At 32.1% G+C, this 7,628-nt stretch overlaps 1 non-coding gene across 1 annotated transcript; it reads left to right on the plus strand.

Moving 5' to 3' along the window:
- Window positions 1–630: 630 nt before the first annotated feature.
- Window positions 631–738, plus strand: LOC148572440 (small nucleolar RNA R71). The gene has a single exon (XR_015908305.1). It is a non-coding gene; the product is annotated as a small nucleolar RNA R71 (small nucleolar RNA).
- Window positions 739–7,628: the final 6,890 nt, after the last annotated feature.

Raw genomic sequence — 7,628 nt, forward strand, 5'->3', positions numbered from 1 at the left:
ACCTTGTTTCATTCATGAAACTTAGAGTGGACTTAGATAGATCAAAGACTATATTTGCTAAGCTAGATGGATTCTGCTCAGAATTCTCTGTCTGTTGCTGAGTGGATGATGGAAAAGGCTTGCTATTGCTAAACCTGTTTCTTCCACCATTATTAAAGCCTTGTTGAGGCTTTTGTTAATCCTTCCATGAGAAATTTGGATGATTTCTCCATGAGGGATTATAGGTGTTTCCATAGGGTTCACCCATGTAATTCACCTCTGCTATTACAGGGTTCTCAGAATCATAAGCTTCTTCTTCAGAAGATGCCTCTATAGTACTGTTGGATGATTCCTTCAATCCATTCAGACTCTGAGAGATCATATTGACTTGCTGAGTCAATATTTTGTTCTGAGCCAATATGGCATTCAGAGTATCAATTTCAAGAACTCCCTTCCTCTGAGGCGTCCTATTACTCACAGGATTTCTTTCAGAAGTGTACATGAACTGGTTATTTGCAACCATGTCAATAAGTTCCTAAGCTTCTGCAGGCATTTTTTTAGGTGAATAGATCCACCTGCAGAATGGTCCAATGACATCTTTGATAACTCAGACAGACCATCATAGAATATATCCAGGATGGTCCATTCTGAAAGCATGTCAGAAGGACACTTTTTGGTCAGTTGCTTGTATCTCTCCCAAGCTTCATAGAGGGATTCACCGTCCTTCTGTCTGAAGGTTTGAACATCCACTCTAAGCTTACTAAGCTTTTGAGGAGGAAAGAACTTGGCTAAGAAAGCCGTGACCAGCTTATCCCAAGAGTTCAGGCTATCTTTAGGTTGAGAGTCCAACCATATTCTAGCTCTGTCTCGTACAACAAATGGGAAAAGCATAAGCCTGTAGACCTCGGGATCAACCCCATTGGTCTTAACAGTATCACAGATCTGCAAGAATTCAGTTAAGAACTGAAAAGAATCTTCAGATGGAAGTCCATGAAACTTGCAGTTCTGTTGCATCAGAGAAACTAATTGAGACTTTAGCTCAAAATTGTTTGCTCTAATGGCAGGGATTGAGATGCTTTTTCCATGTAAATTGGAATTGGGTACAGTAAAGTCACCAAGCATCTTCCTTGCATTGTTATTATTTTCGGCCATGTCTCATTCTTTTTCGAAAATTTCTGTCAGATTTTCTTCAGAGAGTTATGCTTTAGCTTCCCTTAGCTTCATCTCCAGAGTCCTTTCAGGTTCAGGATCAGCTTCAACAAGAATATTTTTATCCTTGTTCCTGTTCATATGAAAAAGAAGAGAACAGAAAATAATAGGGATCCTCTTTGCCACAGTAGAGAGGTTCCTTTATGTGAGTAGAAGAGAAGGAAAAGAATTCGAACACAGAAGGAAGGAGAGGGTTCGAATTTTTAAGAAGAAGAGAAGTGTTAGTAGATAAATAAATAATTAGAAGGAGGTGAGAGAGTAGAATTTTTGAAAATTAAATAAAATAAAATAGAAATATTTTTGTTTTTAAATTAAAATTAAGGTTAGAATTTGAAAATTTTAAAAAGAAAAAAGAAATTAAATTAAATTAAAATTTAAAACAATTAGTTAATTAAAAAGAAATTTTAAAAAAGAGGAAGGGGATTTTCGAAAATTAGAGAGAGAATTAGTTAGGTAGTTTTGAAAAAGATATGATTGAAATAGTAAACTTTTAAAATCAAACAAAAAGTCAAGTAGTTAATTGAAAAAGATTTGAAAATCAATTTTTGAAAAGATAAGAAGTTAAAAAGAAGTTAGAAAAGATTTTGAAATTGATTTTGAAAAAGAAATTTAAAAAGATTTTATTTTTGAAAATTAAAGTTGATTACTTGACTAACAAGAAACAAAAAAGATATGATTTAAAATTTAAAGATTGAACCTTTCTTACTAGGCAAGTAACAAACTTAAAATTTTTGAATCAATCACATTAATTGTTAGCATTAATTTCGAAAATATGAAATAGAAATAAGAAAAAGATTTTGAAAATCAAATTTTGAAAATTTTGAAATTATGAAAGAAAAAATGAAAAAGATTTGATTTTTGAAAAGATTTGAAAAAGATAGAATTTTTAAATTGAAAATTTGATTTGACTCATAAGAAACAACTAAATTTTAAAAAGTTTTGAAAAAGTCAAGTCAAATTTTCGAAAATTTATGAGAAAATAAGGGAAAGATATTTTTTTATTTTTAAATTTTTAATGAAGAAAGAGAAAAACAATAAAAAGACTCAATGCATGAAAGTTTTGGATCAAAACAAATGATGCATGTGCAAGAACACTATGAATGTCAAGATGAACACCAAGAACACTTTGAATGTCAAGATGAACACCAAGAACTTATTTTTGAAAATTTTTGAAGAAAAGAAGAACATGCAAGACACCAAACTTAGAAATTTTTAGTTTTTAGATACTATGAATGCAAGAATGCATATGAAAAATAAGATGCAACACACAATAAGAAAATATGAAGATCATGAAGAATGCAATGCATGAATTTTCAAAAAATGCAAGAAAGAGATAAACATGCAATTGACACCAAACTTAAAAATTGACACAAGACTCAAACAAGAAACATCAATTTTTTTTTTTGGTTTTTATGATTTTATTAAATTTTTTTGTAATTTTTCAAAAATATTTTGGAAAAGAAAAATAAGGATTTCAGAATTTTTAATGAGAATTCCAGGAATCATGCAATGTTAGTCTAAAGCTCCAGTCCAGGAATTAGACATGGCTCACTAGCCAGCCAAGCTTTCAGTGAAAGCTCCGGTCCAAAACACTAGACATGGCCAATGGCCAGCCAAGCTTTAGCAGATACAAATCAGGCATATAACAGCTGATTAGATGAGAGTCCAAGGACTCTTGCCATGATAAGTGGAAACCTCAGTCCAAAAATTTAGACATGGCTTGACAGCCAGCCAGGCTTCAACAGATCATGAAGAAACTCTAGAATTCACTCTTAAAAATTCTGAAGAACATAGAATAATTTATTTTTTATTAATTTTTTTTAAATTTTTCGAGAATAAAAAGAATAAAAACAAAAACTTAAAATTAAAATAAAATTACCTAATCTGAGCAACAAGATGAACCGTCAGTTGTCCAAACTCGAACAATCCCCGGCAACGGCACCAAAAACTTGGTGCACGAAATTGTGATCATCAACAATGGCGCCAAAGACTTGGTGCTCTCAAACGTGAATCACACTTTGTCACAGCTTCGCACAACTAACCAGCAAGTGCACTGGGTCGTCCAAGTAATAAACCTTACGTGAGTAAGGGTCGATCCCACGGAGATTGTCGTCCTGAAGCAAGCTATGGTCACCTTTTAAATCTCAGTCAGGCGGATTCAAATGGTTTTAGAGATTTGATAATTAAAAGATAAATAAAACGTAATATAAAGATAGAGATACTTATGTAATTCATTGGTGAGAATTTCAGATAAGCGTATAGAGATGCTTTTGTTCCTCCTGAACCTCTACTTTCCTGCTGTCTTCATCCAATCCTTCATATTCCTTTCCATGGCAAGCTGTATGTTGGGCATCACCATTGTCAATGGCTACATTCCATCCTCTTAGTGAAAATGGTCCAATGCGCTGTCACTGCATGGCTAATCATCTGTCGGTTCTTGATCATACTGGAATAGGATTCAGTGATCCTTTTGCGTCTGTCACTACGCCCAGCACTCGCGAGTTTGAAGCTCGTCACAGCCATCCCTTCCCAGATCCTACTCGGAATACCACAGACAAGGTTTAGACTTTCCGGATCTCAGGAATGGCCATCCATGGATTCTAACTTATACCACGAAGATTCTAATATCTCGGACTCGGTCCCCTGTATTAGATACCTAAGAGATACTCATTCTATCTCATCTTCATGTAGAACGGAAGTGGTTGTCAGGCACGCGTTCATAGGTGAGAATGGTGATGAGCGTCACATAATCATCACATTCATCATGTTCTTGGGTGCGAATGAATATCTTAGAATAGGAATAAGCTTGAATTGAATAGAAAAATAATAGTACTTTGCATTAATTCATGAGGAACAGGCGAGCTCCACACCTTAATCTATGGTGTGTAGAAACTCTACCGTTAAAAATACATAAGAACAAGGTCCAGGCATGGCCGAATGGCCAGCCCCCATAAAGGTCTAAGATAGCATAAAACTGATCAAAGATGTCTAATACAATAGTAAAAGGTCCTATTTATATCAGACTAGTTACTAGGGTTTACAGAAATGAGTAAATGATGCAGAAATCTACTTCCGGGGCTCACTTGGTGTGTGCTTGGGCTGAGCATTGAGCTTTACACGTGTAGAGGCTTCTCTTGGAGTTGAACTCCACTTTGCAACCTGTTTCTGGCGTTTAACTCTAGAATAGGGTAGGAAGCTGGCATTTAACGCCAGTTTGCGTCGTCTAAACTCAGGCAAAGTATGGACTATTATATATTGCTGAAAAGCCCTGGATGTCTACTTTCCAAAGCAATTAAGAGCGCACCATTTGGAGTTCTATAGCTCCAGAAAATTCACTTTGAGTGCAAGGAGGTCAGAATCCAACAGCATATGCAGTCCTTTGTCAGCCTCTGAATTAGATTTTTGCTCAAGTCCCTCAATTTCAGCCAGAAAATACCTAAAATCATAGAAAAACACACAAACTCATAGTAAAGTCCAGAAATGTGAATTTTGTTTAAAAACTAATAAAAATATACTAAAAACTAACTAAATCATACTAAAAACTATGTAAAAACAATGCCAAAAAGCGTATAAATTATCCGCTCATCAGTAAGATGCAGTGGTGTACCCACTTGCTCCGGGTATGAATTGAGAATGAATGGATGAATAAATGAATGGTAATGATAATGAAAGGTGTCTCTGTATGTGACTCCGGGTAAGATGCAGTGGTGTTATCCACTTGCTCCTGGAAAATTCAAGGCTTCGGGTAAGATGCAAGGGCTGTGTTCTGTTGCCGCTTGCTCCAGGCCGAGAATGTAACACTGCTTGGGTAAGAGGTTGGGGGAAATTGTCCCCTACTCTGGGTACGCGGGTAAGATGTAAGATTTGAGGCATTGTCCCACTTGCTCCGTGTTTGGTGTTCTATCCACGGTTAGCTACCAGGACATGTTGGGCTGGCTAAATAACTGACAGTTGATATCAATAGCCATAGGATAGGCATGCATCATAAGCATATTGCTTGAATTGCTTGTTCATGCTCTAATTGAAAATGCCTATGTGACTTTCATATGCTTACTTGTATACATGCTACTTGCATTACTTGTATCCTAATTGTGTTTGTTATTGTCTGCTTGCTTGTCTGTGTGATTATACTCGTGACGGAAGTTTTGGAGGAAAGAGGATGATGGAGGGTTAGGTTAAAATATTTGGTTAAGTTTAGGAATCCTTAGAAAACCACCCTTATTTATGGTTTCAGTTTTAATTCTTAAGTTTTATAATCTGAATGTCGGCGTTCTAGAATTGCCTCTGACATTCACAGGACCTTATATCTTATGTGCGTGGCACCTTTATCATGCTGAGAACCTCCGGTTCTCATTCCATACTGTGTTTTCATTTTTCAGATGCAGGTCGAGAGGCACCTCGGTAGCCGTCTGGAGTTTCTGCGGCGAAGTGGTTTACTTTGGGGTTTCCTTTTATTATTTTGATATTATTATGTATAAATTTATAGTTTTTCTACTTGTGTATAAGAATGCTTTGTTTATGTACCTCTTAGAGATTTTATGGAAAACTAGGGTTTATGTATGTGCATTTTGGGACTTGGGGATATATATATATACACACGTAAATATTCTCCGGTCAACCTTAGCTTCGCAGGCTGAGTTAGGAGCTTGTTATTTTGTACCCTTGATCTTCTACTCTTATCTTTTATATAATTATGTTAGTGGACTTTAGATTTCTTCGTACGCAAGTAACCACATTTTCTGAACGTTGCGCTTTTATATTTTGCGATTTTTGCTTTACATTTTCGTCAAGGCTCCTCGTATATTAAACCCTTTCAATTATTATACTATATATATTTTATTTTAGATGTCGTAGTGTCTCGCCACCTCTATTTTACATCCTAGATGTAAAATTCTGTGTGATAAGGTGTTACAACAACTATATTTAAATTAGTTTGGCTTATTTTTTTATTATATTATTTATCTGTGAACTAAAAATCACGATTAATATATTCTTGCATATTTAAAAATTAAAATTTTTAACTTTTTAAATAGAAAGTGATATTTCATAAACTTTTTAAGTCAGGATAATAATAATACCCAATAAATAATATTTGTATAATTATTAAATATTTAAAAATAAATAAAATTACTAGGCACTCTCTATAAGTGTTATTACTGCATAATCCACTACGTCTTTATGTAAGTTCAATTTTCTTTTATCAGATGGATTAAATTTATTAATTTGGACAATCATTTTTATTATTCACTTAATCTAATTATCCAAAAAAATATTTTATTATTTATAATTTAAATTCGAAGACTATATATTACTTGAACAGATATATAGTATTATATTTCGTGTGTGTATTATTATTATTATCATTGAAACATACCACATAAAGTTGTTATTAATTTTGAATTCTTAATCCAATTTTAATTTTTTATGCTTAAATTTTAAATGACTAAAATTATTATATATTGAATATTTTGTGTTTAACTAATTTTTTTGTTATTTATATTAAAAAATATGATTTATTAATCACTTCTAAATTTAAGTTTAAAAACCGTTGTACATAAGTATATATTTTTGATTACTTATTTAATAATATATAATATATAATATAAAAATTAGTTTACTTAAAACAGCTATATTTAAATTGATTTGACTGATATATACCTTTTTTAATTAGATTATTGATCTGTGAACTAAAAATTACTGTTAATATATTCTTACATATTTAAAAAATAAAGTTTTAACTTTTTAGGTAGAAAATGATACTTCATAAATTAATCAATATATAATCAGTATTATAAGTGAATAGATATTTAAAATTTAACATCAAGATTTGTATTATAGTTTTAAAATTTGTATTTATAACTTATTGTTGCGGAAGAAATACATTACAGATAAGTGAAGTAACAGCAATAATGTAATCCATTCCAGTCACACAATCAAAGATTGTAAGATCAAGACAAAGGATAATTTTAGTAGAAAACAGAAAAGACTTTATAATAATGAATTTGTTCTTTTTCGTGCTTCTGTCTGGCGAGTATTCTTTGTGAAACTTTTTTTATTTCTCTTTTTTCTATGAGAAATACAATTTAAGCTATTATCATTGCTGAGAATATTAACGAAGTAGTTTGTACTATACGTAATTTTTTATATATTTTAATTTAGTGATTGAACAACTATAAATAACTATTTATCTTTATAAAAGCCTTTCTTTTAAATTCATATTTAATAAACTATAAATTACATTAAAACTATATAATTTTTAAATATTATTTAAGATATACTCAATCATAATTTAAAATTATATACTATTTAATCTAAGTTAATACATAAAACTCTATACTAACGGAGAAATATGAAATTTGATGCTGTGGTTTAGAACTATTTAATTGGATTTAAATAAATTGTAATTTTAAAATTATATTTAAATTTAGAGTTTTATTTAT

Source organism: Arachis ipaensis, chromosome B3 (genome assembly GCF_059453495.1).
Source record: "Arachis ipaensis isolate K30076 ecotype BB chromosome B3, ASM5945349v1, whole genome shotgun sequence".
Taxonomy (NCBI): Eukaryota; Viridiplantae; Streptophyta; class Magnoliopsida; order Fabales; family Fabaceae; genus Arachis; species Arachis ipaensis.